At 36.3% G+C, this 25,746-nt stretch overlaps 1 pseudogene across 1 annotated transcript; it reads left to right on the top strand.

Annotated features, from left to right (window-relative positions):
• Positions 1–22,524: 22,524 nt before the first annotated feature.
• On the top strand, positions 22,525–23,529 carry LOC149161747 (uncharacterized; annotated as a pseudogene). The gene is made up of 2 exons (XR_016261886.1): positions 22,525–22,902; positions 23,077–23,529. The product of XR_016261886.1 is annotated as an uncharacterized LOC149161747 (transcript).
• The last annotated feature ends 2,217 nt before the right edge of the window (positions 23,530–25,746 follow it).

The following is a 25,746-nucleotide window of genomic DNA, read 5'->3' as shown; positions in this document are numbered from 1 at the left end:
GCACCCCTCAAACCCCCTGTGACTCCCCCTGCTACGCAATCAACGCAATGAAGGGGGGCCTCCATTCCCCCTCTAACCCCCTGGTTAACTACTGGGGCTAGAATTGGAAAGAATATAACACAACCCAACATTCTCCCACTTGTTGCTTTCTTTCCACCAGGAGCCACATGAGAGCTTAGTCATTTATCCAACCCTACAATGCCTAATGTTTCTCTACACCAAGAGAACTTCTCAGGGATCACAAATTTTGTCAATGCATCTGCAGTATTCTTCAAAGTGTCCACCTTTACCAGCAACACCTTTTTGTCTTCTATCATATCCCTTACAAAGCGATACTGAACATCAATTTGCTTTGTCTTTGAATGATATGCAGGGTTCTTTTCCAAGAAAATTGCACTTTCGCTGTCACAGTCTATCCTTATAGCTCCCTGTACTAACCCTATACTTGAACACAATCTCTACAACCAAATTGCTTCCTTGCTTGCATGAGTGGCTGCCATGTATTCTGCCTCTGTAGTTGATAGTGCCACTACAAATTGTTTCTTACTCATCCAACAGACTGCACCTCCAAATAGGTTAAACACATACCCACTTGTAGATCTTCTCTGATCCAGATCTCCAGCCCAATCTGCATCAACAAAGCCATGAATATCCAACACTCTGTCCAATCCTGGTTTTCCTTGGTAGCACAAACCATAATCACTAGTGCCAAGCAAATACCTGAAAACCCGCTTCACTGTTGTCCAGTGCTCCTTCCCTAGTTTTGACATAAACCTGCTCAATACTCCCACTACATGTGCAATGTTTGGTCTAGTACAAACCATTGCATTCATCAGGCTATTGACTGCACTTGCATATGGAACACCGGACATGTCCTCTTCCTCTTCTTGTGTCTTGGGACACTGTTCAGCAGATAACTTTACACCTACAGGAATAGGAACCTTCATCGGTTTATTATCCTGCATATTAAACCTCTGCAATATTTTCTTGACATACTTCCTCTGGTTTAACCAAAGCTTCCTCTTTATCTGATCACTTTTAATTTCCATGCCCAAAATATAGTTTACAGCACCAAGATCTTTCATGTTGAATTTGGAGGACAAATGGGTCTTCAGATCCTGGATAATTTATTTGTCATTTCCAACCAGCAACATATCATCCACATACAAGACCAGATAAATAACACGGTCAACAATTAATTTAAAATACACACAGTGATCTGCTTTTCCTCTACTGAAGCCAAGTCCCCGTATAAATGTATCGAATTGCTGATACCACATCCTTGGTGATTGTTTTAACCCATACAAAGACTTCTTTAACTTGCATACCAATTCTTTCTTACCCTTCAACACAAATTCTTCAAGTTGATTCATGTAGATTTCCTCTTCCAGATCCCCATGAAGAAATGTTGTCTTCACATCCATCTGTTCTACCTCAAAATCAAAAGTAGCAGCAACAAATAAAATTAATCTAATAGAAGTTATCTTGGAAACAGGAGAAAAAATATCACCGAAATCAATTCCCGGCACCTGGGAATAACCTTTTGATACCAACCAAGCTTTGTATTCCTCCACCTTTCCTTTTGCATTTGTCTTCTTCTTGAACACCCATTTTCTACCAATGGGTTTCCTTCTAGCCGGCAACTCCACTAGATCCCAAGCCTCATTTTTGTGCAAAGATGCCATTTCATCAACCATGGCCTCTTTCCAGAGTTTTCCATCCTCTGAATCTACTGCTTCCTTCACAGTTCTGGGATCATCATCTGTAATAGATAAAGAAAAATTTGAACAGAAAGTAGATGGACTATACCTTTCTGGCTGCTTTCTTTCTCGAAATGATCTTCTCACACCTAGAGTTTGTGGCTCTTCATCTTCTAATTCCTCCTCTGTTGTAGATTCTGATTCTTCCTCCTTTAGCTCAAACTCTATCTTCTTAGGTTCCTTTGGTTGGACTTCATGTTTAATAACATCTTTCACCTCTCTGAACACCACATCTCGGTTGTTCACAACCTTCCTTGTTACTGGGTTCCAAAGCTTATAACCCTTTAAACCATCCTTATACCCAATAAATATGCACTTTTCAGATTTACTATCCAACTTGGTTCATTTCTCTTTTGGAACATGTACATATCCATCACATCCAAATACCCTCATATGTGAAAGAAAGGGTTTCTTACCAGTCCATACCTCTTGTGGAGTCTTATCCTCCAACGTTGATGAAGGTGATCTGTTGACCAGGTAACATGTTATCTCCACCACCTCTACCCAGAATTCCTGTCCTAACCCGACACCACTGAGCATGCTTCTTGCCCTTTCCATCAACGTCTTGTTCATTCTGTCTACAACTCCATTTTTCTTAGGTGTGTATGGAGTAGTCTTCTGCCATGCTATACCACACTTCTTACAGAATTCTTCAAATTCCTTGCTCCAAAATCTCCACCGTTATCTCTCCTCAACACCTTTATCTTACTCTCTGTCTAGTTTTCCACCAGAACCTTAAATTCTTTAAACCTATTAAAGATTTCAAATTTCTTCTTAAGGAAATATATCCATGTATTCCTAAAGAAGTCATCTATAAAGGATACATAGTACATAGACTTACCTAGTGATGGAACCTTCACAGGTCCAAACACATCACTGTGCACAAGCTCTAATATTTGTTTTGCCCTCTTACCACCAGAGGGGAAACTCACCTGATTATGCTTCCCATATACACAATTTTCACAGAAATCAAAATCCAAAGAGCTATTACTCATACCTTCTACCATACCTTTACCATGAAGTATTCGAAGGCCCTTCTCTCTAATATGTCCAAGCCTTGATACCACATCATGGTCTTTTCTCCATAGACCACTAGATTTTCTGCTCCACTTTCAAGAACCACAGAACTGTTGCATCCATCAACAATAGTGCTACCTTGCAGCTTGTACAGAGTTCCAATCCAAACTCCCTGCATCAATACTAGTGCTCCCCGAACCATCTTGTAGGTATCCTTCTCAAACACTATTTTTACACCTACATCATCTAGCTTGTGTTGGCATTTTGGCACAGGTGTGGTGCTACGGTACAGGTGTTGTCCTTGATGGCAACTCTCTTTGATGACAGATCTCAGTCCAGACTACAAGAATGAAGAGAAATTTCATATACGCAGGTTCATTAAGCCCAAGATGCGTATACACGCTGGTACGCTATATACTAAGTCGCGGATACGCAGGCTCGCTATATACGAAGTCGCGTATACACGCAGTTTCATGAACAGAAAAGAGCATACATGTCGAGAAGCTTCCCTTTGGTCCGTGGTAGTTAGTCCTCGGTACTTGAGCCTATGTTTTTGGACCAACGTATCTCGACAGTCGTGTTGATCCTGAGTTTTGAAGTTGATGGTATTGTATTACTATGGTTTTGACCCGTGGTATTGAGGAGGGCCTAATGCTATATAAGGAGAAGAAGATCATTAGGCTAGTGCATTGAAAAAGTCTTGAATATCTAATGAAGAAAGAGATCTAGTATGCAAGTTCTGGGTTGATGATACATTGCTTGATCTGAGCTAAGGAGAGATCACATCGGTTGATGGAAGGATAGATCGGGATCAAATTGTTTGAAATGAACTATCGGTATATGGTTGATTACGCATATTTTTAGATCTGCATACTGACGCAATGTTATGTTCTGAGTATGACTGATGACTGGTACAGCTGCAAGTTATGAGAAATTGTTTTTAGATCTGTACGCAGGTTGGCTTCGGTAAAAGCGCGTGTATACGCGGGTTTGTTTCATTGAAGTAGCGTATATCTTTTGAAGCTTAATTTTTCGGTTGCAGTTGGGTCTTTCTGTTATTGCAGGGTTCTGTAGTCTGCTCTGTGTTCTGGTGACTGGGTGTTGACAGGGTTTCAGTGGTTCAGTGATTCAAATGTTGATGATGCTAGTATTGGTTGTTTTTGTTCTTCTATGATTTGCTATGAAAAGTGAATGGATCGTGGTCTTCAGTTTGAAATGTTGTGCTTCAGGAGTATCCAGTCTGAAAATTGATGAAAAGTGGTACCTGAAGGAAAGAAGATTATAGGCCAGCACCTACGTACTAGTATCTTAGCTAGTACAAGAGAAAAGGGGGTTGGAGCTCCCTTCCAGGAGAGTTTGGAAAACGAGAGAAGGTTGTAGCCTTCTGCAGGTTGTAGCCTGCGTACTGGTATAAGGCTGCACCAGTACAAAAGATCGTAAACTGAAGTTTCTTATTAAAGAAAGATAGAGACGACTTGGAGCAGGTGGTTTTCACCCACATTGGGTTTCCACCTTATATCATGGTGTTCATGTGTGTGGCTTTTGTGTGATGATCTGTTCTTTTATACTGCACCTGTTTACTTTTAATATGGTTAATAATGTCATGATGCATTTACTGAAGATAAACTAACTTAATCATAAGATTTCTGGTTATACGTTGGTTGCTTTAGACACAGTAGCGTGTACACGCTGGTTCATTTAACTGAAGTAGCGTATATGTTTCTGAGTATTGAAAAAGTTTTATTGATCTGATAATACTGATTCACCCCCCCCCCCTCTCAGTATTATTTCCAACAATTGGTATCAGAGCAGGTCCTTCAGAGAAGCTTGATCGCTTGAAGGTAGATCGTTCATCATGAGCAACTACGAGAGAGAAGCATCAATCAGGCCAGCGGTTTTTGATGTGACAAACTTCAATTATTGGAAGGTAAGAGTTACTGCCTATCTTCAATCTCTTGGTACAGAAGTTTGGGACATCGTAGAGACAGGCTACACTTTTCCTTCAGCTACTCCTACAGATGCAGCCGAGAAAAAGAAGTATGAAACAAATGCGAAAACAGTCAGTGCCCTATTAGGATGTATATCCCAATCAGAATTCATGAAGGTAATGCACTATAAATCCGCAAAAGAAATATGGGACAAAATTGTCACGAGCTATGAAGGAGACGAACAGGTAAAGCGTGCTAAACTTCAAACTCTCAGGATTAAGTATGAGACTCTAAGAATGTATAATGATGAAAGTGTGGCTAACTATTTCCTTAGGGTAGATGAGATTGTTAATTGCATGAAAAACTTGGGTGAAGAAATAAAAGAGGCTATTGTGGTTGAAAAGGTTCTAAGATCATTGTCCCCCAAATTTGAATCTAAAGTGTCTGCAATAGAAGAAAAAGAAAATCTACGAATTCTTACTATGTCTCAGCTTCACGGAATTCTAACTTCTTATGAAATGAGAAAAGGAGGTCCATCAGACAGAAGAGAAGCTGCTTTCAAGGCTTCAGGCAAAGAATATTATTATGAAGCAAGTCACGTGTCAGACGATGAAGAAGAAGAATCAAATTTTGTCAGAAATCTTCAAAGGGGTTCTGGAAGGTTCAAAGGTAAGTTACCTTTTAAATTCTTTGCTTGTGGAAGAGTAGGTCATTATGCTGCCAAATGTCCTCACAAAGATAAGAATGACAAGGGAAAGGAACCTGTTAAATGGAACAAGAAACAGAATGAAAAGAAGAAAAGCTATTACACTCATGAAGATAGTGATGGTCTTTCAAATAGTGGCGAAGATGAACAGGGTTATAGATATAAATTGTTAATGGCTTTTGAAGATGGTGACTACATGGATGTTATAGATGTAGAAGGCTTTTGTGAAGAAATGAATAATCTCAAAGTTTGCTTAGAAGAGAAAAATGCTATTATTGATTCTCTACAATGTCAACTCGCAGAAAAGGAAAAACATCTTGAAAAATTGGAATGTGAGATTTTTTTTCTTAGAAAGGAGATTGAGAAAACAAAAGCGATTAATCTTAAAATTGTTAAAGGCTCTGAAACCTTGGATGAGATTATCAATGTGCAGCGTTCTCCTCTGATCAAGACAGGTCTGGGATATAATGGAGAAACATCTCAAGCTTCTACCTCTAAAATTTATCTTGATGCAGCAAGGAGGAGCGAGCAAAGACCAAATAAAAGTCATCAGGTGAATCAAGGAAAGTTTACCTCAATAACAAATAAAGACTATCAAGAAATTCGGGGACAAGCTGCCTTAAGGACAAACAGAAGCTACAATCAGCCACAGGTAAAATCTTCCCAATTTGCACCAAGAATGGATGTCAATAGAAGCTACAATCGGTTGGATGATAGATCTGATTATCAGAGAAATTTCTTTAATGGCCAATGTTTTTCTTGCCATAACTTCGGTCACAAAGCAGCTCAATGTGTTTCCTACAAGACAATCATGACTAGAGAAGCTCAAAAGCAAAGAAGTATGACTGGGACCATGAAAAGGACTTATAACAACTTTTCGGTTCTTGAAAATAAAGTTGAATGCTCTATTTGTAATAACTTTGGTCATGAAGACTCTGAATGCAGGAGCAGGTTCTGGAAGACAACTCAGAAGGAACAAACCTCAAATGTCAGAACATGGAGAATAAAGGAACCGCAACCAGAAAGATGTGGGATATCCTTTTATGCAGAAGGTCAAGAAAGTCTATGGTACATTGACAGTGGATGTTCGAAGCATATGACAGGGGACAAAGAAAAACTTGAATCATATACCGCATTAAAAAAGGGAAAGAAAGTTTCCTTTGGAAATGATATCTCTGAAGCCATAAAAGGAAAAGGTGTTGCTCCGTTGAAAGAGAAGGTCAAAGCTGGAAATGTTTTGTATGTTGATGGATTGAAGCATAATATTCTGAGTGTCAGTCAGATGTGCGATTAAGGAACAGAGGTAATATTTAGATCAAATGGATGTTGTGTTCGTGATCTTGATAGAGGTGAAACAATGATCAAAGGAAGAAGGACTCCAAATAATCTATACATATTTGAAGAAAGACAACAACAATGCTATTTGAGCAAGAATGATGAACATTGGCTATGGCATCGGAGATTGGGGCATCTAAGCTTTCCACAAATAAGGAAAGCATGCAAATATCAGGTAGTTCGTGACCTTCCAGATATCAAAATTCCAGACAACACCATATGCAAATCATGTCAGTTTGGAAAGCAAACCAGAACTAATTTTCCTGAGAAGGAAGGATCAGCTAGCATGTCTCTTGAGCTAGTACATACAGATACATGTGGTCCATTTAGAAAAAGAACACCTCGAGGAGAAGAATATTTGATATTATTCATTGACGATTTCTCCAGGTTTGTCTGGTTAGGACTTATGAAGCACAAAGATGAAGCATTCGAAAAATTCAAATCCTTCAAAGCCTTGGTTGAAAATGAATCAGGACACAAAATTAAGTGCCTCAGATTTGACAGAGGTGGGGAGTTTACCTCGAATGAATTTTTCGATTTCTGTGAAGAACATGGGATAAGAAGAGAATTATCTACAGTTAGAACTCCTCAGCAAAATGGAGTTGTGGAAAGAATGAACAAAACAATCCAACAAATGGCTCGTGCTATTCTTCATGAGTCAGGTACTCCCGCAACTTTCTGGGGTGAAGCTGCACATGCTGCGGTTATTATTCTCAACAAAACAAATGTTCGAGTAAATAGCACTCAAACTCCTCATGAGCTCTGGTGTGGTAAGACTCCTTCGGTGAAGCACTTCAATATCTTTGGGAGCAAATGTTATATTAAGAATACTGATGAGCAACTTGGCAAACTTGAACCAAGAGCAGACGAAGGCATTCTTCTTGGTTATTCTCCACATAGAAAAGCATACAAGTGCTACAATAAAAGACTTGGCAGAATTATTGACAGCATTGATGTTGTGGTTGATGAGAAGGGATACATTCCTAGGCAAGTTCATCATGAAGACATCGAAGAAGATGAAGGCTACCCTCAAAGACAGAATGATGAAGAAGAACCTCAAGAAGAACCAGAGGAGCAGACAAGAATAGAAGAGAAGACTCCATCCAGATATGTCCAGAAGAATCATCCAGAATCTCAGATTGTGGGACAGAAAGAAGCAGGAGTACAAACAAGAAGAACAATTGCAGAAGCTTCAAGCTATTTGGCATTACTCTCTTCCACTGAACCACAAAATGTGAAAGAGGCATGCAAAGATGAATGTTGGGTCAAAGCAATGGATGAAGAACTTGAGCAGATCGAAAATAACAACACTTGGGAATTGGTTCCTAGACCAAAAGATAAGAATGTCATAGGGACAAAATGGGTCTTCAAAAATAAATTGAATGAAAATGGAGAAGTAATTAGAAACAAGGCCAGACTTGTTTGTAAAGGGTATGCACAGCAAGAAGGAATAGATTTTGAAGAGACCTTTGCTCCTGTTGCAAGACTTGAGGCCATCCGAATGTTCCTTGCTCTCTCAAGTTTTCAAAACTTCAAGGTATTTCAAATGGACGTGAAATCAGCCTTTCTGAATGGAGACTTAGAAGAAGAAGTATACATTGAGCAGCCAGATGGTTTTATTCTTTGGAATGATCCAAACCTTGTATGCATATTGAAAAAGGCTCTCTATGGTCTCAAACAAGCTCCAAGGGCTTGGTACTATCGGTTGGACAAATATCTTCACCAACAAGGCTTTTCAAAAGGATCAGCAGATAGCAATCTCTATATGAAAGTTGAAAATAACAAATTGCTAATACTTGTTGTGTATGTAGATGATATTATCTTTGGCAGCAATGAAGAGGCTATGAGTCAAAACTTTGCCTTGGTTATGCAGAAAGAATTTGAAATGTCATTACTTGGAGAATTGACATACTTTCTTGGATTGCAAATCCAACAAAATGAAGGAGGTATTTTCTTGTCTCAAACCAAGTACCTCAAGCAGATCTTGAAGAAGTATGGCATGGAAGATCCAAAGCCAGTATGTACCCCCATGGTTACAGGATGCAGCCTCAGTACAAATGATGAATCAGCAGCAGTTCATCAACCAACTTATAGATCCATGATTGGGAGTTTGCTTTATTTGACGGGTACCCGACCAGACATTATGCATGCAGTAGGAATTGTTGGAAGATTTCAAGCCAACCCAAAGGAAACTCATCTTCAGGCAGTCAAAAGAATCTTCAAGCATCTTCAAGGGACTCAAAACTATGGCCTATGGTATCCTAGAGATACAGATCTCACTCTTCATGCCTACACAGATGCAGATTGGGCCGGAAGTGTGGATGACAGGAAAAGCACAAGTGGTGGTGCATTCTTCATGGGTTCCAGATTAGTATCTTGGTTCAGCAAGAAACAGAGTTCGATTTCTTTATCTACAGATGAAGCAAGATATGTGGCTGCGGCATCTTGTTGCACACAACTTCTTTGGATGATGCAGACCTTGCAGGATTTTCAAATCACTTGCACTCCACCTGTCTCTATCTTATGTGATAATACAAGTGCAATCAGCATTTTAAAGAATCCAGTCATGCATTCAAAGACCAAGCACATACCAATCAAGTATCACTTCCTCCGGGAACAAGTGCTTGAACAAAAGGTCAAGTTGGAGTATGTTCCTTCTAAAGAACAAGTTGTTGATATTCTCACAAAACCACTGCCCAGGGAGACTTTTGAATATCTCAGACAGAAGCTGGGAGTAGTTGATGCTTCATCCTGCTGTTGAAGCTTGTATGTTCTAAAGAAAAGTTGGTGTACGCGTGTTGTATAAGGGATATCTGCGTACATACGCTGATTTATGCAGGTGAAGTCGCGTATATGGAGTTCTGAACAGCAAGGGCAGATTTTGGTTGGAGAAGGTCTGAGATGGGTATGACAGAGTCCTTCAGGCACAGTTTCAGGGGGAGCAGCAGGCACAGTTTCAAGGGGAGCAGCTTAAAGTCTAATAAAGCATTGTTGGCATTTAGATGATTTTGGTCCTAGTTCACAACTATTGTTGAAGAAGGAGCACAGAAGGAAATCTTGGTTGCTGATCTAAAAGATGATTATTAGATGCTGCTGGTGACTTTCATAAGTCTTGGTCTAGTTTTTTCGTCTCTATGTCATGTATCTCTTTTGTGATATCTCTTTTATGATTTCAAGGTCATGTAACGGCCTATGATGGTTTCCCCACTATGCCTGGGATGAATGATGTAATGTAATTGGTTGTTATATGTAAATTTCTGATGTATCCCCTCTTGGTTGGGAGTATGGATGTATGTATTGAGTCTTTTGGTGATAGGAAGGTCCTTTATGATGTATAAGTCTTGGTTCTTTCTGAAGATCATCTTTTGCAGATCTTGCCTACAGTCAGGGGGAGCATGTTCAGCACAGCAGAGCAGAGATATCAGCATGTTCTCAAGGGAAGCACAACCATTTGCCCTTGATGACAAAGCGGGAGAATGATTCTAAGGATCTTGGGGTTGCCATCAAATCCAAAGGGGGAGATTGTTGGCATTTTGGCACAGGTGTGGCGCTACGGTACAGGTGTTGTCCTTGATGGAAACTCTCTTTGATGACAGATCTCAGTCCAGACTACAGGAATGAAGAGAAATTTCATATACGCAGGTTCATTAAGCCCAAGATGCGTATACACGCTGGTACGCTATATACTAAGTCGCGGATACGTAGGCTCGCTATATACGAAGTCACGTATACACGCAGTTTCATGAACAGAAAAGAGCGTACATGTCGAGAAGCTTCCCTTTGGTCCGTGGTAGTTAGTCCTCGGTACTTGAGCCTATGTTTTTGGACCAAGGTATCTCGACAGTCGTGTTGATCCCGAGTTTTGAAGTTGATGGTATTGTATTACTATGGTTTTGGCCCGTGGTATTGAGGAGGGCCTAATGCTATATAAGGAGAAGAAGATCATTAGGCTAGTGCATTGAAAAAGTCTTGAATATCTAATGAAGAAAGAGATCTAGTATGCAGGTTCTGGGTTGATGATACATTGCTTGATCTGAGCTAAGGAGAGATCACATCGGTTCATGGAAGGATAGATCGGGATCAAATTGTTTGAAATGAACTATCGATATATGGTTGATTACGCATATTTTTAGATCTGCATATTGACGCAATGTTATGTTCTAAGTATCACTGATGACTGGTACAACTGCAAGTTATGAGAAATTGTTTTTAGATCTGTACGCAGGTTGGCTTCGGTAAAAGCGCGTGTATACGCGGGTTTGTTTCATTGAAGTAGCGTATATCTTTTGAAGCTTAATTTTTGGGTTGCAGTTGGGTCTGTCTGTTATTGCAGGGTTCTGTAGTCTGCTCTGTGTTCTAGTGACTGGGTGTTGACAGGGTTTCAGTGGTTCAGTGATTCAAAGTTTGATGATGCTAGTATTGGTTGTTTTTGTGCTTCTATGATTTGCTATGAAAAGTGAATGAATCGTGGTCTTCAGTTTGAAATGTTGTGCTTTAGGAGTATCCAGTCTGAAAATTGATGAAAAGTGGTACCTGAAGGAAAGAATATTATAGGTCAGCACCTACGTACTAGTATCTTAGCTAGTACAAGAGCAAAGGGGGTTGGAGCTCCCTTCCAGGAGAGTTTGGAAAACGAGAGAAGGTTGTAGCCTTCTGCAGGTTGTAGCCTTCTGCAGGTTGTATCCTGCGTACTGGTATAAGGCTGCACCAGTACAAAAGATTGTAAACTGAAGTTTCTTATTAAAGAAAGATAGAGACGACTTGCAGCAGGTGGTTTTCACCCAAATTGGGTTTCCACCTTATATCATGGTGTTCATGTGTGTGGCTTTTGTGTGATGATCTATTCTGTTATACTGCACCTGTTTACTTTTAATATGGTTAATAATGTCATGATGCATTTACTGAAGATAAACTAACTGAATCATAAGATTTCTGGTTATACGCTGGTTGCTTTAGACACAATAGCGTGTACACGCTGGTTCATTTAACTGAAGTAGCGTATATGTTTCTGAGTATTGAAAAAGTTTTATTGATCTAATAATACTGATTCACCCCCCCCCCCCCCCCCCTCTCAGTATTATTTCCAACAGCTTGCTTACAGAAATTAGATTTTTGGCCAATGCAAGAATATGTAGAACACCCGGAAGTGTTCTAACCCTTCCACCTTGCAACTTCAACTTTACTTTTCTGCGACCAACGATTCTAGCCTTCCTATCATCCCCCAAGAAGACATCACCACCATCGTATTTCTCATACTTGCAGAACCACTCTCTATGGGGAGTGAAGTGAAAGGATGCACCTGAGTCAATCAACCATGCCTCATGATCTACATGTGTACTTGAAGAAGCCAAGTACACATCCCCACCTACATCTGAGGTGGTTTTCGCCTCTGTAGAAGGAGTATCATCAGATCCCTTTCCTTTATCAGTAGCTTTAGATTTACAGTCCCTTTTGTAGTTCCCTTCCTTTCCGCATTTCCAGCACACCACCTTTATAGGTTTTCTTGGAGATTTAGATCTCCCACTCGATGACTTATTTTTGTTTCTGTTCTGGGACCGTCCTTGTACAAACAAGGCATCACCATTTTGGCTCTCCTTATTTTTCTATCTCATCTCCTCCATCAGCAAGGAGGAGACTATTTCATCAAACTACAAGGCAATTTCATTGCTACCTATTACAATAACCAGACTATCCCATGAATCTGGTAGAGAACACAATGAATTAATGCACTTATTTCCATCTGAAATTTTGATATCAACAAACGATAATTGACTTACCACAGTATTAAATGAATTCAGATGCTCTGTCACCGAGTCTCCATCTTTCATCCTTAGGTTATACAGCTTTTTCCGTAGGAACAGTTTATTCACCAGAGACTTAGATTGGTAAAAAGTCCCTAACTTGTCCCACAAGCCTTCATTGTAGCTTCCCCTGATACATTCAGAAATACTGAATCTAAGACACATAATTGTATTGTGCTCTTTACCTTCCAATCTAACTTCTTCCATTCTTCATCAGACACTCCCATTGGTTTAGTACCTCGATCTACCACGATCCACTGATCTTTATCCACCAACATATCCTCCATCTTGAGTTTCCACAACTCAAAACTCTGAAAATTAAATTTCTCGATCTCTATCTTTCCACTACTCGCCATATTCTTTCACCACCAGAATCAATCCAGCAGATCTCCCACTGAACGGCGTCTACCACAGGCCCGAGAAAAACCCCTCAGCAACAAAGGCGTCCCCTTGAAGTCAAAACAGCTCTGATACCAAATGTAGGTTTTAACCCCGTACAGAAATTACCTGCATACGAATTCTAAAACACAGAAAATAAACAATGCGAGATCATAACACATAAAACACATATACATAGATATTTTCCCTTGGATCCCAAAACCGGGACTACCAGCTTGATTTTTTTCATTATATTCCTTTCAATGTTCCAATACATATTTATACATTCCGAAGCATCCAAATACCATGGACTGAAAAACCATCCCGTCCAAAACCATGGACCGAAAACCATCATGTCCAAAACCATGTGCGAAAAACATGCACAAAACCATAGGTAGGTCCGCCCAACTTAATATAAGTTCCAAAACCAAAATTTTTTGGGGCGTTTCCCCGGACCCTATAGAGTGGGGTTACCTGCACCCCTCAAACCCCCTGTAACTCTCCCTACTATGCAATCGTGACAACGAAGGGGGGGCTCTACCCCCCCTCTAACCCCTTGGTTAACTACGTGGGCTAGTCATGGAAAGAATATAACACAACCCAATAGAAATACCAATGCATGTCATTCCCATTGGAGGTGTAGATATTGTTTTAGGGATTCAACGATTGAGATAAGTAGGTATACTTTCTACAAACTATAATGAATTGTTCATGATATTTGAAATTGAAGGAATTCAATATGAAATTAAAGGGTTAATATATGTACTTTCTCAAGCCATCAACTCTCATAGAATGGAAAAGATCCTAAAACAACGTAGCAAGGGAGTTTTAGTTAAACTTTATTCTATGGAAGTTAAGTATGAAGATGAAAATATTCCATAGGAATTAAAAGTCATTGTTAGGTCCCTATAATACTAGTGTAACCCCTTATTGTTATTAGTATAGCCCCATTATTATATTGTTGTGCCCATGTAGTCCCCATATTGTTATTATTGTGTCCCATAGAAGCCCACTATTGTTATTATTGTTCCCTTACATTATTACTGTTATGTCGGCTCTGATTATATTATGACCCCTTAGACTCATATATATAGAAAGGAGGTCTTATCATTTTTATCATCCAATAATTGTTCATTTGTATAATGTAAAGGAGGTTTCCCCTCGAAGACGCTGATTTCTGAGTTTTTGATCTATCTTTTCTATCATTTTGTGAGTTGCTTCCATAACATTCACCTTGGAAAAGAAGTATAGTATTTTCAAATAAATTCCTAAAGGTCTACATCCATTTAGAGGTCATAGAAATAACATTGAACTAATACCTAAATGTATCCCTCCTAATAAAATGATTTATCGATATCCTCATTAACAAAAAGGGGATATTTGGAAAATGGTACAAGAAATCCTAGATTGAGGTATGATTCAACGTAGTACAAGTTCATTTGAAATTCCTATAATGATGGTGAGGAGCAAAGATGATTCTTCAAGGATGTGTCCTAGTTATAGATTTTTGTACAAATTGGCCACTAAGTATAAATTCACTAATCTCAACTATTAATGATATTTTACATGAGCTTCATGAAGTGGCTTATTTATGAATATTGATCTTAAATCAAGATACCACTAGCTTAGATTAAGAAAATAATACATTATCAAAATAGTTTTTACAATACATGAAAGGTACAAAAAGTTCTTGGTCCTGCCTTTTGGCTTGAATAATGCTCCTTCTATTTTTCCAAGCTATATGAACAAAAAAAATTGACCCTATATTAGAACATTTGTGTTGGTTTTCTTTGATAATATACTTATCTATAGAAAATCATGGGAAGGCCACATTAAACATGTGGATAAATTTCTACTAAGAATAATCAATTGTATGTAAAAGGATGCAAATGTGACTTTGGTCAACAAGACATAGAGTATTTGGGTCATATTATTTCAAATGGAGGAGTTAAGGTGGACCTTCAAAATATCCAAGAAATTACAAAATGACCTATTCCTAAAAACATAAAAAAATCTTAGAATATTTTTGGGACATATATGATATTATCCTAAATTTGTTAATAATTATGCATGCATTACTGGCCCACACACATCTCCCTTGAAGAAAAATTCATTTGTATGGAATGATGAAATACTTTGGCATTCTCTCTCTTAAAGGGTGCCATAGCTTCTAAACTAGTATTTGAAACAGCTATTTTTGGTAAAACATTCGTAGTAGAATGTGATGCATAAAGACAAGTGATTGGAGTAGTATTGACACAAGAACAAAGACCATTGGATTTTGAAAGAAACCAATTGAAGGGAAATTTTGGTGAAATATATATATGAGAAATAAATGGAAGCAATTTTACATGTAACAAAAAATGGTGATGGTATCTCATTGGGAGGATATTTAAGGTCAAGATATACCATGATATCTTAAAATTCCTTTTGGAGAAAATATTTTCATAGGACGAGAAACAAAAATGAAATGATTTGATTTCAAAATAATCTTCAAAAAGGGGAAGGGAAGTGTAGTAGAAAACACTCTTTTTTATAATACAAGAAATCTCAACTTTATATTCAATTACAACTCCTAGTACTATGTGGTTAGATGAAGCTCATCGTGAATGAAAAAATAGTAATAGTACTAAACCAAAAATATAAAGTATAAAGAAATGGATGAGCTCAATGTAACATTGAGAGTGGAAGGGAGATATACTCTGGTAAAAAGGTATAACATTTTTATGCCCTCAAGAAAGTTTGAACAAATATTAAGAGGGTACCATGACTCTTTGACAGCAGGAGATGTAGGGTTCCTTAAAGCATATCACGGGATAAAAAAAAATGGGGTGGGGGGCAAGGGGGGGAGAATGAAGAAATATATTCAAAATTTTATAATAAAATATGAGAGATAGTAAAATCAGTAGAATCACTTTAGACATTAAACATACGTAATCAAATATGGGAAGATATATAAATGGACTTCATCATGTGGTAACCAAAATTTGAAGATAAGGATACCATTTTTTGTCCATTGATAGACACAAGGTATGCACATTTTTGTGTATATCAAATTACATATATAATAATCCATGTTGTAGAAGTGTTCTTGAGGGATATTCATAGAATTCACGACTTTCATGAAGTAATAATAAGTGACAAAGATCTAAAATTTTTGGAAAGAATTACGCAAAGGGACTTCACTCAATGAACCTTTGACATATGTTGTGCATTCATGGCATACTAAACAATACCCCTAATTGGACTACACGTTGGAAAATACCTCTAAAAATCACATTATTTAATCCCTTACCAATATGAACCCAATACACCTCCCCAATTTAAAGAACCCCTACTTTCACTAGATATTGTAGGTATCCATTTTTTCATTAACATTTTTTATACCCCTTTATATTTTTTCATTAACTTTAAGCTCCATTTTTCATATTTGCTAATATAAAAACCCTTTACCCCATATATATCCCCCAATATATTAAGTCAAATTTTCCTTATTGTATATCCCCCAATATGAACCCACGTGATATGGTATTGCTCCACCATTGAAGCCCCCGTGGAATTACGTCAGATCAGTGTACCAACAATAGTTATGAGTTCAACATATCACCCACAAATGGCTGGTAATGGAAAGATAGTTAACACATGTTTAGTGAGCTATTTATGATATTACTCTTTAGACAAGCAATATTAATGGTTGAAGTGGCTTCCTTTGGAAAAATGGTGGCTCAATACTACCTATCACACATTTGTTAAAATGTTCCTATTTGAGACCCTTTATGGATATCTAACTCCCAGTATCTCATATTTTTTGCAAGATAAATCCAAAGTACATGAAATAGATACACATATGGAGATGACTAAAGAAATATTGACAACTCTTAAGGAAAATTTTCAAATGGTGCAAAACAACATGAAGGATCAAGTAGATCAAAATCGAAGTAAAAAATAATTTGAGGAGGGTGATTGGATATTTTGGAGACTATAAACATAGAAGAAATCTACACTCAAGTAAAAAGAAGAATCATAAATTAGCTCAAAAATTTTATGGACCTTACAATATTATTAAAAGGATTGGACAAGTGGCATATGAGTTGTATTCTGTTTCTTCTCACATTCTTAATGTTTTTAACATATCTTGTCTAAAAAAGGTTTTGGGACAAACTATGCCAATGCGAAAACTTCCAAAATTACATGAAGAAGGGAAGTTGATTATTGAAACAATTAACATTATAGATAAATGTTCTCTATCTCTTCAAAATAGAACTATTATGGAGTATCTAATCAAGTGGAAGAATATGCCTCTAGAAGAAACTAGATAGGAAAATTAGCATTTCATGAAGAAACACCCTTAATTACAAACTTTGATGGATTTTTTTTTTAAAGAGGAGATTAATTTTTATAGGTATCATATCTTTTATTGGCATTGGGTTCATCAAAACAGGAGTTTTTTACTTGATTTTGGATTATATTCATTTACTTTTGATCATTTTTAAGGTTTTTGGTTCATTAAAACTATGTATTTGTCATTAATCACCATCTCTCCAAGATGGCACTTTAGATACCGTACACGAAGAGCATCACACCAAATGGATTTCTAAATATTTTCTTCAAGAATTTTTGGGTCATTTAAGCTCTCACTAAGAATTATTTCAAATGGGGATAATAGGTTCCTTAGTATCTTTTGGTCTAGATTGCAGTCAATTATGAACACCAAGATGACCAAACCAACTTTTTTTCACTCCCCAACCAATGGAAAAGAATAGGTATTCAATGATATAATTGTGTATATTCTAAGAATGTACAAACTCCAAACATCCATGCACATGCGATTAGATGCTTTCTTTTGTTCAACATGGCTATAACAAAGCCCTTTATAACTCTATTATCCATAACCCTTTTGAGTCATTCTTAGGGATGTAAATATACCCATTACTTCTATGCATTGTTCCATGTTTGGATTGAGGCTAATAGAGTAACCAAATTTGTTGAATGGATGTACCACATACCACGAGTTCATGATATTTTTGAGAAATCCAATGCTATATATAATCAACACCATGATCAAGATTAGGTTCCACACAAGTTTTAGGTGGGAGATAAGGAATGGTTGTTTTTGCAGAAAAAACATCTTATCAACCCATTATAATATCCACTCGTTTCAATATAATCCTTACACCTTCACCAAGGTTGTCGGTGAGAATGATTCTAATGTTAAGCATTCCATGCTTCCTTGGATTGCACCCTAGATTTATTGTGAATATGCTTCAACCATATTTTACACCTCTGTTAGACACCTTGAGGTGGCCAAGAACTTGCCCCTACGAAAATAAATTTTGATTGTATTGAGTAAGGACACTTTTTGATATCATGGACACTAAAATGGTGTCACCATCAAGGAAGCTCCTTCACAAAGATAATTGGCTCGTTAGGAGTCATATTTAGTAGAATTTCCCTAGTTTAGTGGAGGAACTTGATGCAATGAAGACCTTCTAATTCATAAGGGGGGACTATTGATCTAGGTGGATATTGGTATGCAAAAGTTGTCGCCCTAAAAAGTTGATCCATCAATGATCCTTCTCAAGGTCTTCATTCCTTTTGCCACATCATTTCCAAGGGTCAAGAAACTTTTGGACCTTTAGAGATTTTGAATCTTAAGGTATAATATTTTATGTTAAAATATGGGTTTTCCTCTTTCAATGTCTTCTTGGAAATGACTGTAGTTAGCATGAAACTATCATTAAATAAAATCTACTACCATTCTACCTAGTTTATAGTTTATAGTATTTTTTCCATTTCATTCATTATTCGAATTCGTGTTTCACTATATTAATGTGATATTTTCAATATCTCTCTTTCTGTTCCCAATTATATTTATGTTTTCAATTTTGTTTCTCTTGTAATACATATTACAAAAGGAGAAAAAGATTCATTGAAGATTATCATTCAACAAACTGTAGGCATGGTTAAATTCTTCTTTACAAGTAGCATAGAAAATGCCCTATCTTCTCAAGAAACCTTGACCATATCCTAATGTTGCTTCTTGCCCCTTCTAAAGTTGCATCATTTAAAATACAAGTAACCACTATGCATGTAGGGCTTGGGTTTCTTATAAATGACATGTATCCCTTACATTATCAAGTCCTAATAATTTCTAAGAAGAAATGAAACATATTCAATACATTCTAATTTATTAGATGACCTTCATAGGCCTTAAAAAATTTCCAAATTGAGAGCCATTTGGGCAAGGATTTCTAAAATTGACCATTGTTCATTCAACCATTGATCCATAATTCCCGTGAAAGACTTGGGCTAATCACCACCAATAATGATTAAAAACATTTACATAGGAGCAATTACATGAAGGTATTTATGGAGAATATTTTCCATTGCAATGACAATTTGGAAACATTTTGATTGGAAAATGGAAGTAATGGCATGTAGGCCCATTTCTATAGACATTGATAAACATTCACAATGTGTTCTAATAAACAACGACTAGAACTTTCTTCAACATAGAACCAATTGACTATTATAAACATGAGTGTACAATATTGACACTTTGTTATAGCATATTTTCTCAAACTTGATTGAAGATGCACACATTTGCCTAAATTATGAATCCCTTTCCCCTGTGCAAACTTTTTCCCAAAAATAACTCTTAGAAATGAATATCTTGAGTTCACACATGACCTTGTTGTTTTTCCATAACACGTATGCATGCAACCCTCCCAAAAGAAAATGTATATATAAACCAGTCGCCTAAAAAAACTAGTGTATGTCTTCAAAATGCACCAGAAGGACTTAAATGTGCACATTATTACACATTTTGGGGCAGGATTTATAGGTTTAATTGAGATCCACCTCCTATATACTAAAATCCAATTAACCTAACCAATTTTTGATGGTGTTTATGCATTCCTAGGGTGGAACAAAATGCAAGCTTGATCAAGTATCCTTTGTTGGTTATTTATCCATTGTTCCTTGTCTGCATTTCCCTTGGCTTTTAAGCCCAATTCACTAATAATGAATCCCTTGTTTCCTAATCTTCCTATTTCTTTAAATATTTTAGAAGAGTCTTTCTCTCTGTCTCATTAAGAAGTAAAAGACTCCAGGGAAGATACCCTCAATGGAATAGGGTGGAGGGACTTGGAGTATGGTTCCTAACAATGCCTTCGGTAAGTACGAGGTGATATCTACACTTTGTATTTCTAACAATTTTCTTTAATAAGAAATTGTTTTCTCTTGTTTCCAATTCAATGTTTTTGTAATATAGTTTTTAATCCAGAGTTATTATGATGATTTTGCTCATTTAAAGAATTCAAGTTTCCTTAGAATATATTGTTGTATTATGCTTGTTGGCTTGTTGTACATAGGCTCTCAAGCAAGGATTTGAAAGAGGAGATTTTCTCAATGGATCTTCAACAACCTTCTTTATCTTGGGTAATTCATCTTTCCCTATGTAATAGTTCTTTAATATTTCTCATTGGTTTTCTATTGGTTGAAGTATATTTAAGTCTTATCTATTGTCATATTCAACCCTGACCATAACATACATGCAACCACTTACATGAAGGGCTTGGGTTTCTTGTAAAGGACATGAAGCTTTCACATTTTCAAACTATAACAATCTTCCAAGAATAGATGAAACAAATTCAATACATTCTAATATAGTAGATGAGGTTTATAGGCCTTAAACATTTTCCAAAATGAGAGGCATTTGTGCAAGGATTTCCAAAAATGACCTTTGCTCATTCAGCCACTGATCCATAATTTTTGTAAAAAGATTGGTCCAATTTTAACCAATAAATGGGAAAACCTTTTTATGTATGAGAAACTACATGATTTTATTTATGGATAATATTTACCATTATAATCAATTTGGAAACAATCCAATGGGAAAAGGGCACCAATGGCATGTAAGCCAGTTTTAGATACATATTGATAGACATTCACAATGATATGCTAATAATAGATGACTAGAAATTTCTTCCATATAGGACTAATAGACTCTTGACAAAATGAGTGTTCAAGATTAACACTTCAATATACCTCTTTGTATGAAACAATATTGCAAACAATCATAACAAGTACATGCTCCAATCATTTAATATGTCAACACGCAAAGTTATGTAGAAATAATCATTAATGTAGAAGTATAACAAGAGGAGGACAGTTCACTGGAAAAACATATTTTACTATATGTAGGGAAATGATTAATGCTATCTTGGAATTCATGAGTCAAGGAGGATTAGTAATTGGAGCTCTGAGAGTGGTTGAATGCAAATTACATACGCACTTGCATCTTCCATTTCCCCTTCAAATTTGCTAGCATATGTTGTTATGGAATTTAGTAAATACATTGGTCTTCCATATGACCAAACTTGATCAAATCATGTACCAATTCCACCTATAAAGTGAAGTTACAATAAATAGATCTCGCTAAAGATGGTTTGGGCATTAATGATACATAAATCATAAGGATTAAATTAACATGGTCTAGCATTAACATTGGTAACACTAAATGTAAGGATTGACTTTTGTGACACTATCATGCCATTAATGATACATAAATCACAAGGATTAAATTAACATGGTCTAGCATTAACATTGGCAACACTAAATGTAAGGATTGACTTTTGTGACACTATCATGTCATTAATGATACATAAATCACAAGGATTAAATTAACATGGTCTAGCATTAACACTGGTAATACTAAATGTAAAAATTGATTTTTGTGACACTATCATGCACCACAACTATAGAAGAAATGTATATTACATCCACATTCTCGTACAAATGCTATGCAAAAACAAAAAATATTGTTTAGCTTTGATTCTCAAGGAAAAGAGGAGTATACCAATATTCTTTATTACTTATAAAATGAAATTTACACTTTTGATTATTACTCCACCCTTGCCATTTTTAATGATATAAAGGAAGTCACAAAATTGTATCTTCTTTTATATTCTCCACTTACTTTTATACAAATATAATAAAATGATGCAAATATAATAAAATGATACAATTTAGCTTAAGCAAATATTATTGTTTTGTTGTTTGTATAATACAAATAAATTTATATGCATCAACTAAGTATTAATCATAGAAATCAGAGAGTATTAATGACATTAATTAAAAAACAGCGAAAAATATTTTCCCGTGGAAAAAAAAAACCATTTAAATAACATTAAATACGTCTTAATAACGTATGCCATATTTATTTATAAAATAATGATAACGATAGTTTCAAATGAACTTGATATGTCATATTTATTTATAATAGTGACAGAAAATTCTGCTTAGGAAATTTGTAATATTGTCTTATGTAATCATAAATATAAAATGCATGACCAACCAAAGGATAATATGCACCACCTCAACTATGTAAGTTCACCGACACAAAAATATCTCAGGAAAATCTTAAGCTTCAATAAGGACGCTCGATTCACTTGGGTGGGGGCGGTTGCGTGTTAACTAGAGAGATGCGTTTGTATAAGCTGCATTTGATTCCGTGTTTATCCTATCACGTGGCCAACTCTACCGGCTATATATACACTGTATATCTCCCCATACCTAGTACACCTCGATAGCTTTTCTAACATTTGTGATTCAAGCCTGTGCGTGTTGGGGGTTCGAATCCAGTCGCCGCATATATAATCCGTGTGTGTTTTTGTGTGTATAAGCATGTCTGAGGGACAGCGTCACCACCTCTTCAACCGCAAAAAGGAGGAGGACAACGATAACGTTAACGTTAATTCTGGCTTGCTGACCAGGGCTCTGATTACCAGGCTGGCTCTGGTGATAACGCTGGCTCTGGTTATAACGCCGACACTGGTTATAAGGCCGATTACGGCAATGATGGTCAGCAAGGTCAATCACAGAACTATGGGGGAGCCCAAAAGGAAGTGAAACACGACCAGCGCAAGGAGCACGGCGGGGAGCTCGGAACCATGGCTGCTGGAGGCTATGCACTGGTATGCTATCTTCTACTATATACACAATGAGTATATATTTCTCATGATGTGTTATATATGAATGAATATGTATTTCTCGTGTTCTGCTGTATATACAATGAGTATATGTTTGTTTTTTTTGGAATGGATTTAATTGATGTGTTAGAATTGAATTGGTTATTGTGATATATTTAGCATGAGAAACATGAGGCAAAAAAGGATCCTGAGAATGCTAGGAGGCACAAGACAGAGGAGGAGGTCGCTGCTGCGGGCGCTGTGGGCACCGGTGGGTACGCGTTCCACGAGCGCCACGAGAAGAAACAAGACGAGAAAACCGAGGAAGCCGAGGGTGGCCGCAAGAATCGCCACAATCTCTTCTGAATTTGGCCATGCCTCTCTAATGATGGATTTTTGGAGCAGAAGCCAATTATAGCACTAGGGTATTACTATGTCAGTGTTAAGTAGTAATGAAGTTATTAAATTTTTTTCATTGGAGTTGTTACAGTAAGGTAGTTAGGTGCTGTTGTTACTTGAGTTAAGGTAGTTAGGTGCTGTTGTTAGTTGAGTTACAGTTTAGTTGAATTTGTCATATTTGCGATATGTGTCCTTGTACATGAGGGAATACAAACTATAATGAATTGTTTATGATATTTGAAATGTAAGGAATTCAATATGAATTTGAAGGGCTAATATATGGACTTTCTCGAGTCATGGGATAATATATGGACTTCCTCAAGTCATTAATTTTTATCGAATCAAAAATATATCCTAAAACAATATAGCAAGAGGTTTTTGGAAGTTAAGTTGGAAGAATTTTATTCTATAGAAGTTTAAGTTGGAAGATGAAAATATTTCATAAGAATTAAAAGTCATTTTGGAAAAAAACATTAGTGTTTTTGAAGAAATTCATAAAGGTCTACATCCATATAGAGTTTATAGAAATAATATTAAAGGAATACCTAAATATATTTGTCCTAATAAAATGATTTATGGATATCCTCATTAACAAAAAGGGGATATTTGGAAAATAGTACAAGAAATGCTAGATTAAGGTATGATTCAATCTAGTACAAGTTCATTTGAAATTCCAATAATGATGGTGAGGAAGAAAGATGATTCTTCAAGGATGTGTCTTAATTATAGGGATATATATAAATTGACTTCTAAGTATAAATTCGTTAATCTCAACTATTAAAGATAATTTACATGAGCTTCATAAAGTGGCTTATTTATGAAGATTGATCTTAAATCAAGTTGCTCCTTGATTAGATTAAGAAAATAATACATTATCAAAATAGATTTTACAAGACATGAAAGGTACGAAAATTTCTTGGTCATGCCTTTTGGCTTGAATAATGCTCCTTCTACTTTTCCAAGCTATATGAACAAAAAAAATTGACCCTATACAAGAAAATCATGGGAAGGCCACATTAAACATGTGGATAAATTTCTACCGAGAATAATCAATTGTATGTAAAAGGATGCAAATGTGATTTTGGTCAAAAAGGCATAGAGTATTTGGGTCATATTATTTCAAATGGAGCTAAGGTGGACCCTCAAGAGATCAAAGAAATTACAAAATAACCTATTCCTAAGAACATCAAGAGTCTTAGAATATTTTTGGGACTTATAGAATATTATCATAAATTTGTTAATAATTATGTTTGCATTATCGACCCACACACATATCTCTTGAATAATAATTCATTTGTATGGAATGATGAACAACTTTGGAATTCTCTCTCTTAAAGCATGCCATGGCTTCTAAACTAGTATTGGAAACACCTATTTTTGGTAAAACATTCACAGGGTAATGTGATGCATCAAGACAAGTGATTGGAGTAGTATTGACACAAGAACAAAGAACACTGGATTTTGAAAGAAACCAATTGAAGGGGAAAAAAAGGTAAAATATATATATATATGAGAAATAAATGGAAGCAATTTTACATGTAATAAAAAAATGGTGATGGTATCTCATTGGGGAAAACTTTAAGGTCAATATATACCATGATATCCTAAGATCCCTTTTGGAGAAAATATTGTAATAAGACAAGCAACCAAAATGCAATGGTTTGATTTCAAAATAATCCACAAAAAGGGGAAGTGTAATAGAAAGTACTCTTTTTAGAATACAAGAAGCCTCAAATTTATATTCTATTGCATATTCTAGTCATATGTGGTTAGATGAAGCTCATCGTGAAAGAAAAATAACAATAGTACTAAACCAAAAATACAAAGTATAAAGAAGGAGATGAACTCATGTAACATTGAGAGTGGAACGTAGATATACTTTGGTGCAAGGGTAGACCATTTTTATGCCCTCAAGCAAGTTGAAGCAACAAATATAAAGAGGGTACTATGACTCTTTGATGGTAGGACATGCGGGGTTCCTTAAAACATATCACAGGATAAAAATAAAAAGGGCCATTTTTTTGCCATTGATAGACACAAAGTATGCACATTTTTGCGTAGATAAAATTATATATATAATAATACATGTTGCAAAAGTGTTCATGAAGGATATTCATAGACTTCATGGCTTTCTTGAAGTCATAGTAAGTGACAAATATCCAAAATTCATGTGAAATTTTTGGAAATAATTGCATAAGATTAGTGGACCAACAATAGCTATGAGTTCAACATATCATCCACAAATGGATGGTAAAGGAAAAATAGTTAACACATGTTTAGTGAGTTATTTATGATATTATTCTTTACACAAGCAATATTAATGGTTGAAGTGGCTTCCTTTGGCAGAATGGTGGTTGAATACTACCTATCACACATCTGTTAAAATATTCCTATTTGAGACCCTTTATGGATATCTAACTCCTAGTATCTCATATTTTTTGCAAGATAAGT

Source organism: Pinus tabuliformis, chromosome 5_2, assembly GCF_031772625.1.
Source record: "Pinus tabuliformis cultivar Carrire ecotype Pingquan chromosome 5_2, CPIR1, whole genome shotgun sequence".
Taxonomy (NCBI): Eukaryota; Viridiplantae; Streptophyta; class Pinopsida; order Pinales; family Pinaceae; genus Pinus; species Pinus tabuliformis.
The sequence above is the reverse complement of the archived record's forward strand: the minus strand, read 5'-3'. Positions and strand labels throughout refer to the sequence as shown.